Source organism: Ailuropoda melanoleuca, chromosome 12 (genome assembly GCF_002007445.2).
Source record: "Ailuropoda melanoleuca isolate Jingjing chromosome 12, ASM200744v2, whole genome shotgun sequence".
NCBI classification, from domain to species: domain Eukaryota; kingdom Metazoa; phylum Chordata; class Mammalia; order Carnivora; family Ursidae; genus Ailuropoda; species Ailuropoda melanoleuca.
In genome coordinates, this window is record NC_048229.1 from 26,469,635 (window position 1) to 26,479,861 (window position 10,227).

The 10,227-nt window shown below is 55.3% G+C and overlaps 1 protein-coding gene across 1 annotated transcript in view; it reads right to left on the reverse strand.

Moving 5' to 3' along the window:
• Positions 1-3,534, reverse strand: part of ZNF628 (zinc finger protein 628) — a 6,790-nt gene extending 3,256 nt beyond the window's left edge. The window contains exon 1 of the mRNA XM_034638087.1: positions 3,375-3,534. The gene's annotated coding sequence lies outside the window, so the exon portion shown is untranslated. The remainder of the gene's footprint in view (positions 1-3,374) is intronic.
• Between the last annotated feature and the right edge of the window lie 6,693 nt (positions 3,535-10,227).

Genomic DNA, 10,227 nt, shown 5'->3' on the forward strand with positions numbered 1-10,227 from the left:
GGGGCCGGCCCCCCCCCCCCCCCCCCCCCCCGGAGGCTGGGCAAGTCTGAGAAGGCTATGCATGGTCTTTAGGAGGCCAAGTACTTCCCTTAGGACTAAGCTCCTTCCCTCTACAGATAGGCACTGTCCTGGAAGAAGGCCTGGGGTCTCTCTAGCACCCTGGCATCTGATCCTTGACCCTTCTCCAAAACCTCATCTTCCGCCCTGCCTCAACCTCAGTTCCCACTGCTACTATAACTAAAGCCCTGTGTGCATTCCACTCTCCACCACCCCCATCCTGCTTGCCTGCTCCCTCTTGTGCATTAATCAAAGATCCCTAACCTGTACCAGACCCATAACAGCTCTGCACCCTCCACCCCATCCACATTCTCACTTCCGGCCTGGGTTCAGTCTCCCTCCTAAAAAACTTTTTTATTTTAAGATTTTATTTTATTTTTTAAGATATATTTGTTTATTTGAGAGAGAGAGAGAGCACAAGCAGGAGGGGCAGAGGGAGAGGGAGAGAGAATCTCAAGCAGATTCCACACTGAGCGTGGAGCCTGATGTGCGGCTCGATCTCATAACCCTGAGATCACAACCCTAGCCGAAATCAAGAGTCGGCTGCTCAACCGACTGTGCCACCCAGATGCCCCAAGATTTTATTTTTTAAGTAATCTCCACACCCAATGTGGGGCTTGAACTAACAACTCTGTGATCAAGATTCATGTGCTCTACCGACTGAGCCAGCCAGGTGCCCTTGGTTTCAGTGTCCCTCTGCACTCATGTCCATGCATCTCAAAGTTCCCTGCACTGCTCATACTGCATTTCTCTAGTCCATTCACTGCAACACGCCCCCACCCAACAGGTGGTACTCAACATGTTTCTGTTCCCCTCAAACCACTCTCCTGTCCCCTCCTCCTCTCAGCAGGTGACCTTGCCACTGATCTTGTCACTGAGAACATAAAAGCAATCAGAAGAGAAGGTTCCCATGTTCCAACTGCTATCGCAGTGATTCTCAATGAGAGCAATCTACTCTCCCATCCCAGGGGACATCTGGCAACACCTGGAGACTGTTAAGTTGTCCACTGGAGGGGCTGGTGCTCCTGGCATCTAGTGAGGGGAGACCAGGGATGCTGCTTGATATCCTACGGTGCACAGAGAGCCCTCCGCAGCACAGAATGATGCAGTCCAAAACACCAGCAGTGCTGAGGCTGAGAATTCCTGCGCTCCCCCTCCCCCATGCCTGCCTCTAGCCCATGGACTCTGACTTCCCACCTACAACTTTTCCTTATCTCCTGGACTGTTTCAGTGTACCCACAAGCTGCATCTCCCCTTTTGAAAAAACAAACAATAAAACCCTTCATCCCACCGCACCCTCCAGCCATGGCCTTATTTCTCTCCACACCCTTTGCAGCACAGCAACTCAAAGTGCTGTCAATACATTTTCCCGGGGTGCCTGGATGGCTCAGTCAGTTAAGAGTCTGCCTTCAGCTCAGATCATGATCTCAGGGGCCGGGGATCAAGCCCCACATCAGGCTCTCTGCTCAGCAGGGAGTCTGCTTCTGCCTCTCCCTCTGTGTGCTCTGTGTCTCTCAAATTAAAAAACAAAAACACGTTTTTTCCCATCTCAAACCCCATCACTCAGATCCTCCTCCCCTGACTCCACTTTTGGCCTCCCCGGTGCTAAATTGCATGGTCTCCGCTCAATCCCCAAGAGGTCCCTCCCTCTTTAAGCCACTCTCCTCATTTTGGGGTATTGGTTCCTTTTCATCTCCCCGACTTGTGAATTTAGGAGAACCCAGGGCTCTGCCAACCCTTAGTCCTCTTCCTCATCCTCTGTCCCAGAGAGCCCCCATTCTCAGGATCTCAGTCTATAAGCAGAATGACTCCAAAACATATCTCTATTTGACACCCTCTCCTTTGAACTCTAACCCCCTGCTACAGTATGTCATATGGATGCCTAACAGACAACTCAAACTTAACATGACCCAAATCTAAGTTGGTGGGGTTTTTTTTCACTCCTGCTCACTCCTTTCTTCACCCCAATCTTCTCCATCCCTGAAAACTGCTCAGTCCTTCCTCAGGCATCGCCTCTTTCTCTCTCTCACCACCTATGCCTAATCCATCAGCGGGTTCTCCTGTCCCAGCAGGGCCACTTCTCTCCAAGTCCCCCATGGCCACCTTTGTCCAGGGCCTGCCTCCTGGGCAGCTGCAACAGCGTCCTAAAACAGATCTCCATGTTTCCACCCCTACTCTTCCTGCCCCCAGTATGCGCCCAACACAGGCTGCGGGGAACTCGCTAAGAGCTTCTACAGCTCCCATTTCAGAGAAGACAAATCTCTTACAGGAGCCTACAGACTTCCCATGCCCATGACCTCCTCCCCTCCCTAACCTCCCACTAGCCTCAGACTCTCACACCATCCAGTCACCACCTGAAGGAGTGACACAGGCCCCTGCCAGGGACCTCCCCTTCCTGCCAGTGTTCTTGCTGACATGTCACCTCAGGGAGGCATTCCCTGCATGGGACCTAAATTTGCAACCCCTTCCGACACTCCCCCTTCTCTATATACTTATCATCTCCTAACCTGCTCTAATCAGGGTTCCCGACCTCCGCACTGTTGAGATGTGAGGCTGACCAGTGCCGAGGGGCCTGTCCCGAGCGCTGTGGGGTGTTTAGCAGCACCCCTAGCCCTCTACCCACAAAATGTAGGGGCGTCTTAATCACTGTCGCACTCCAGCGCCTAAAACAACGTCCGGCACAGAGCGAGCACTGGGAAAACATATCCTGAATGAAAAAAGGCCGGGCATCCCCTTTGGACAAGCGATAAAGATTCCCTTTAATAAGATGAGCATTCTCTTTAAAATGTAAGCAAGTCCTTTTAAGAGAAGCTGCACGTGCCTTCCAGAAGACCGAGCATGCCTGAAACAAGAGACATCCGCCCTCCTCAAGAGTCGGATTCATCTTGCCCAATGAAGAGCACCCCCTTGGAAAGGCCAGACCACACCCTTCCATCAGGCCCGACTTCCCCTTTAAGAGGCTGCTCCCACTGCATACCAATCTGCACCTTTGTTGAGCTACGCTAGTGTCTGCTTGGAAAAAACCAAGACTCAGAAGCTATTCCCTCAATGTCTGGGACACTGTCCGTGACCTTTCACAAGATATCCATCCTTAGAGAATAAAAAGCGGGAAGCTGCGGGGTACTGCAGAACCTGACCCGCCCCTCTAAAGGTAGCTCCTTGCCCTTTAAGAGGGCGGAGCCGGCCTGTCGCGCAAAAGTCGGAGGGGAAGTAGCGCCCTTCCCTTTAAGGCATCCCTTCCGGTTTCACGCTCGCCGTTTCCCCAACGTCTCCGCCCTCCGGTCCCTCCCCCCACCCCCACCCCTCCGGTCTCTCACCTGCCGCCCCGACCGGGGGAATGAGCGGGGAAGACCTAGGGCCTTCCCGCGGGGGCCGACGGGAAGACGGGGCCCCGGCAGCGGCGGGACAGGAGTGGGGGGCCTGGGAGGGGGGCGGGGGCGCGCTCCCTCCCAACAGCCCCCGGCGCGAGGCACCCAACCTTTATCGGCGGCCTCTCGCGCACACAAACCCCGACGTTGCCGTCGGCGCGTCACGACGCCACGTGCGCCGAGGCCCCGCCCCGCCCCTCCCGTTGGCCTGCGGCGGTCGCCCGTTCCCCGGCGTAAGCGGCGCACAGCATCGTGGGAGTTGTAGTTCTTCCCCCGACCCCCGGCTGCCTGGTCTTTTCGGCGGTAGCGGAAGTCAGCGGAAGGTCCAGGAAGGCCGGCCCGGACGTGGGGTGGCTTGTTCCGCTTTTTGGCTATCGATTCTCCCTTGTCTGTCATAGAATCCTTCTACAGCAGCGCGGTTTCCGAACGGCCTAGCCAACCAGGGGTGTGGTCCTTCCTGGCCTGGCCCCCACGCCCGGACCCTGGTCTCTAATATCCCCGTCGGGGAAACTGACGCCCGCGAAGCTTCCTGCCCCCCAGAGGTCCCACGCGCTCGCTGTTCCCGAGCGTCTGCTGCGTGCCCGCGTGTGTGGTTGTGCAGGAACGCGGGCCCAGCTACGCCTTCTCCTTCGTGGCCCGGGGGCTTGGGGAACCACTGAGCTGTCTGGGATCCCCTGCCCCTCCTTTCCACCTCAGCCCCGGACGGCTTCAGCCTTTGAGCCATACTGGCTAATGCAGGTCATCCAACACAGTTTCTCAACCATGGCCCTACTAACAACTGGGCCAGATCGGTCTTTGTTGTGAGGGCCATCCTGTGCCTTGTAGGAGGATCAGCAGGCCCCCTGTGCCTGGCCTCCACCTTCTCTCCCCCCTTGTTGAGAACCACTGCTCCAAGGCAATCCCCCTCAGCCTGAGGGCTGTTTGTCAGACCAAAAGACTCTTCTGCTCCTACCCCACACCTCCTCAACTCCTGCAGGAAAGCCCGCTCTGCTATGCGGGGTCCCATTACATGCCCAGCAGCACTCAGCCACGGTTCATGACAGCAGGGACACCCAACTGTCCGCAACAACCAGCAAGGGGCCTGATCAGACCAAGCGGTACTCTTTATAGAATGAGCCTCCCAGGCAGTTTCCCAAGGCCTCCGAGGCAGGCCCAAACTCAGCTGTGATTTGAGCGATGTGGACCTGTTCCCGCCCTGAAGGATTGTTTTTGCAGTGTCCCGTGAATTTGTGCATGGAAATCCTAGGATTCCAGCTCAGCGCAAACATCCTTTTCACTTCAGCTTTACCTCCCCTGCCAGAAAGGAAGCTGCCCAGGGACTGGCAGGGACACATGAGCAGAGCTCTGAGCTATTGAGGAATAAAGAGTAGAAGGGTAGGGGAAGGAGAGAATAGCAGGCACCAGGGTAGAGTTAGGAGGCCCTGCCCCAGGGGGTCAGTCCCCACCTGCTTCTAGAGCTCCCCAGTACACCAGACCCCACCCCCTGAGGTTGCTCCCAGATGGAGGAAGATTCCACACTGGGTCACGGTGTGGATGTGGAATGTATGGCCCAGCTGGCTTCGGGGAGAACCCAGGCCCACCTGCTTCATCTCAGGCCACTGGGGTCCGTGCAATAGTGAAAGGAGCTCTCAGTGCCAACAGAGCCCCAGCCAGCCCCCATCTACTGCCAGTCAGGAGGTGAGAGAGGCAAAGCCCCGGCACTTGCCCTTGTAAGCCATCCCCTACTCTGGCGCCAGAAAATGAACAAAGGTTTTGAACTCAATGGACTCAAACAACTGACTGTGCAGATTTAAGTGGCTTTTTCCAAATAGCAGTAGCTGGACACCTCATGCAGAATCCTCTGCAAGGGACATCATGGGGCCCTCATGCAGACAAACTGGGAGTCCAGGTGTCAAAGACACAGATAAGATCACAGGAAATCATCAGAGGTGCCCAGGCCCTGTGGTGTCCAGACCCTCAGTTCTGATCAGGCCCCTCCTGGGTTTTGACCTCAGAGCTGGAGACATAGCAATAGGGTGTGAGGGCCACAAAATTCCTGTCCTGGTAAATTTATAAAATCTACAGGGGGCGAGGGATGCAATAAATAAGTAATAAACAAGTGATAAATAATGTGTGTCCTATTCTACATGCTGCTAAGAAAAATAAAGCAGGAGAGGTAGATATGGGTGAGTGAAGACCTCTAGGAGTTTAAATGTGAAACCTAGCAAACACCGCCAGGCCCCTAGCATGCTTGTTTCTGGCCAACAACACCCTACCCCAGGTGCTTTTGGGAGACACTAACCCCCTCAACTAGATCAGACATCTTATCCAGCCCCAGACCCTCCAAGCCCCTGTCCCCCACCTTGCCAGCCAGATGAACTATTCATCCCGGAGGATAGAGCTGGGAGTGGGGACAGCAGGCTTTGAAGGTAGCCAAGACCTACCTGACCCTTCCCAGGGACCTAGGCTGTTACTCATGCCCCAAAGGCCCTGTGTGCATATGGGATTGTCCCTCTCTGTCTACCCCCATCCCAAAGCTGTCAGCCACAAAAGGGTTGGCAAGGGTCTGCACCCCACCCACCTCTGATTCCAGAGAAAGGCAGCCCCACCCTCACTGGTAGTCAAAGGAGAAGAGAGACCCTGGGAGGAATTGGGGAGCCTGGATCTTTCGCTCTTCCTCACACTCCCCCCTCTCAATCCTGCCAGCAACACTGTGTGCAGTGGGAAATGTGTCCTGGGTTTTTGGAATAGTCCAGCTCCAAGGTGGCCCAGCCAGGACCAGAGTCTGGGCCTGTCCTCTTTGGTCACAGGGTGGGGAGGGGGCTTAGGTCTCACTCACCATGCCCCCACTAATGCTCCTGGTCCCCACATGCTCAAGCCCTCCAATCCACATCCCTTCCCTCTGGAAGGAGGGGGTGTTGTGATGTCGGGCTGCACGGACATCCAATTTTGGTTTGGGCCACTCAGCCTGTTGCCTTGGTGATGGCACCACCTGTGCTCACTAGAGAGGAGAGATTAGGGCCTGGGGTGAGAGGTGTCCTGGAGCACCTGTCTCCCACTACACACACAGCAGGAGACATCTAGACCAAAGGTAGGACTCCCAGGGCCAGAAGCTAAAAATAAAGCAACTTTTTTCACTTGAGTGCAGGCAAGAGAACATAGATGCACTTTAAGCAACGTAGGGGGTAGGCAGGAGCCCAGGGGGCTGGCCTGTGCCTCCCACAGACTAAGGATGCTCCTCTCTGACATCTCTTGGGGCTCCCATCTGCCTGAATGGGCCTTTCCCAGGGAAGGAGTGTTATCCCCACCTCACTGGGGGGTAAGTAAAGGCCCTCTGAAGTCTCTCAGCCAGGCACAAAACGAGGAAGTGATTCCCGTAACCCGGAAGTGATTTAACCGGGAGTGTCTCCAGCCCCAGAGTCCACCCCCATCCAAGGTCTAGCTAGTAGGTCCCCACATGCATGGTCACAGCCCAGCACAGGGGAGCCAGAGACTCCCCGGCCGGTCACACTGGGTCACACAGTCCCTTCTGTACAGGGAAAGCACATCCTTCTGTTTGAAGTACAAAAATGTGGACAGGGACAGATATGCACCAAATGCCCTCCCCAGGAGTGGCCGCCACTTCCCATGACAATCCCCAATGACCCACGCCCTTGTGCACCATGTGCTTTTTCTTGAGGTGGCCGGTGGACATGAGGGACGTCACTCCTGTGATAGGTTATGTGATACGGTGAAGGTGAAGGGATTTGGGCGGGTGCAATCAAGCTCCCCATCAGTTGATGTTAATCAAAAGGAAATGTAATGGTTAATTTTATGGGTCCACCTGACTGAGCCACAGGAAGCCCAGGTATCTGGTTAAACTCGATTTCTGGGCATGTCTGTGAAGGTGTTTCTGGAAGAGATAAGCATTTGCACCAGTCGAATGGGTAAAGCCACTGGCCCTCCCCACGGTGGGGGGCTGTCACCCAAAGCGCGGAGGGCCTGGCTAGAACAGAAAGGTGCAGGAAGGCTGGATTCCCTCTCTAGCTGACTGAGCTGGAATGTTGAACTTTACCTGCCCTCAGTGCTCCTGGTTCTCAGGCCTTCAGACCCAGACTGGAATCCACACCGTCAGTTCTCTGGTTCTTAGACCCTGGAACTACACCACTAGCTTTCCTGGGCCTCCAACAGGCAGAAGGCAGATCGTGGGACTTCTCGGCCTCCATAATTGCATGAGCCAATCCCTTATAGTAGATCTCTTTATATATAAAATGTAAGATACACAACATCTCTCACTGTCTCTGTCTTTCTATAGATGAAATAGACATAGATATAGATCCTATTGGTTCTATGGGATCCCTGAAGAACCCCAGTATGGAAAGGTTGCCCTGGGTGGGCCTGATATAACCAGACAAGTTCTTTGAAACTGGTCTAGAGGTCAGAGATGTGAAATGTCAGTGATTCTCCTGCTGGCCTTGAGGCCGCCCACTTCCATGAGTTCTACAGATGAAAGGAAAGGAATTCTTCCCTGTGAGCCTGGAGGAGGACCCCAACCTCAGATGAGACAGCAGCCCCAGCCTACACCTTGATCGCAGCCTCATGAGGCCCCAAGCAGAAGACCCAGTAAGCTGAGGTGCCTGGACTCCTGACCCATGGGGACTGTGAGAAATTAGAGTACATGACTTTAAGCCATGGTATCGGTGGTTCTTTGTTACACGGCGCAGATAATAATGCACTTCTTGGGTTAGTTTGCTGGGGCTGCCCTAACAAGCTCTCACGGCTGGGTGGCTTAAACAACAGAAATTTATTTTCTTATATTTGAGACTAGATGTCCAAGATCAAGATGTTGGCAGGGTTGGTTTCTTCTGAGCCCTGTCTCCATAGCTTGTCTTCTCCCCATGTCTTCACATGGCCTTCCGTGTACCTGTCTGTGTCCAGATTTCCTCTTCTTATAAGGACACCAGGCATATTGGATTGGGCACAGACATATGACTTGATTTTAACTTAATCACCCCGTTAAAGATCTTATTTCTGAATACAGTCACATTTTGAGGTATGGGGGTGAGGACTTCAATGGATGAGTTTGGGGAGACACAACTTAATCCATAACATGATGTGAAACAAATATGACAGGGTTGGCCTCTGAGTTCTTGGTTGGGAACACCAGGAACCTGCCACCCGTAAATTTTCACAATAAATTTTAAGGGAAACCAAGTCCCTCTGGGACTAGGTAGAGAGATCGCAGATGAGCAGGTTGGAGGCAGGGAGGGACAAGTTTTGTCTGAGCTCCTGGCCTGATCCTGACACCTCAGTTTTCCCCCTCCCCATATTAGAGGGGGATTCAGGAGTGGGGTCTCCACATTCCAGGTGCGGCGAGGCCAGCAAAGGTTTGGGGCAGGGCCCTGAGTTCTAGGCACTACCTCCGCTTCAAACCCTGCATGGCTCCTCATCACTCTGGCCTTCCTGGCCAACTCCCAACACCCCAACCCAACTCCTACCTGGCCTACAAAGCCCTGAGGGTCTGGCCCCTGTCCGCTTCTCTGACCTCACCTCTTCCTATCGTTCCCTCTGCCTGGGAATCTCCTGGCTGCCACCTCTTCCACTCAGGCTGCGGGACAATTGTCACCTTCTCAGAGCGGCTTCTCCATCTGAAGCAGCATCCCTCCCCCATCCAACCCCCAACAGCCTGGACTGGTCTTTTTTCTGTTTGTGGGTGTCTCCCTCCCAGACTCCTCCAGGGACAGACTGTGCTCTCGTCTTGCTCACTGCTACATCCTCAGTCTACTGCAGGTGTTCAATAACTGTTAAATAACTAAACGTCCCCCTGCCCCCCAATGACGAGGGCTGGGATGGGGGCAGGGAGCCTGTGAGTCCTCTCTAATACCGGGCAGGGCAGGTCCTCAACAAACCTCAGAGGAAGCCAGCCCCCAGCTGTGGGCGACGCTTATCCGTGACCACACAGGAGGAGGGGGGCCCAAAGGTGAGGGTGCGGCGGCTCCCGCACAGCCTCCCAGCACGGCCCGGGATGTGGGCGCCCCCTGGTGGAGCATCCCTAGGCCAGAGCCAGGCGGCCCCGCGGCCCTAGCTGTGTTCCCGCTGAGGGACAGGGCTGGCTCGCAGAGGCTGCCCTTGGCTCCTGGTGGCGTGCATACAGGCCTGCTCCTGGAGCCAGGCCAGCAAAGGTCGCACCCCAGCCATGCAGCAGCTGTCCTTGAGCCTGAGCCCTGACCTCCAGAGGGTCCCCTCCCCCACGGCCCCTTGCCAAGAGAGACCGCACATTCCCCTCTGGGCCTGAAAGTCACGGGACAGGGAAACTTCCAGGCTGTCCCACAACATCACATGCATGCCCAGATGTGCACACACACATGAACACACATACACACGACTTGCCCAAGCCAAGAGACAGAGACACAGACTCAGAGACACTATAGAGACGGAGATGGTCAGAGAAGCTGAGAAACACAGCCATGGTGGGCGCTGTGGTCAGAGGCACTGAGGAGAGGACAGGAGACACCCAGGGAGGGGCCGAGGGGCAAACTGCAGGTCAGTGAAGGGGCTGGAGACCCTTGGAGACGCCCAAGACGGACGCTCGGTGCCCGCTGCTGCCGGGCCTCAGCTGGCCTGTTGGCCCCTGTCCTGAGCCCTGGGCCCGGCCTCTGCTACTGTACTTGGGCTGCCACCCCTATGCTGACCCTGCCCGCAAGGGCGTGGTGTCGGGGCCTATGCTGACCCGAGTTCAAATCCCAACTTGGCCACTTACTTGCAGCGTTGAGCTTGGAGACGTCACCGCGGCTCTGGAAGCTGGAAAAGGCACGGGAGTCAGGTTCTCCCCTGGAGCCTCCAG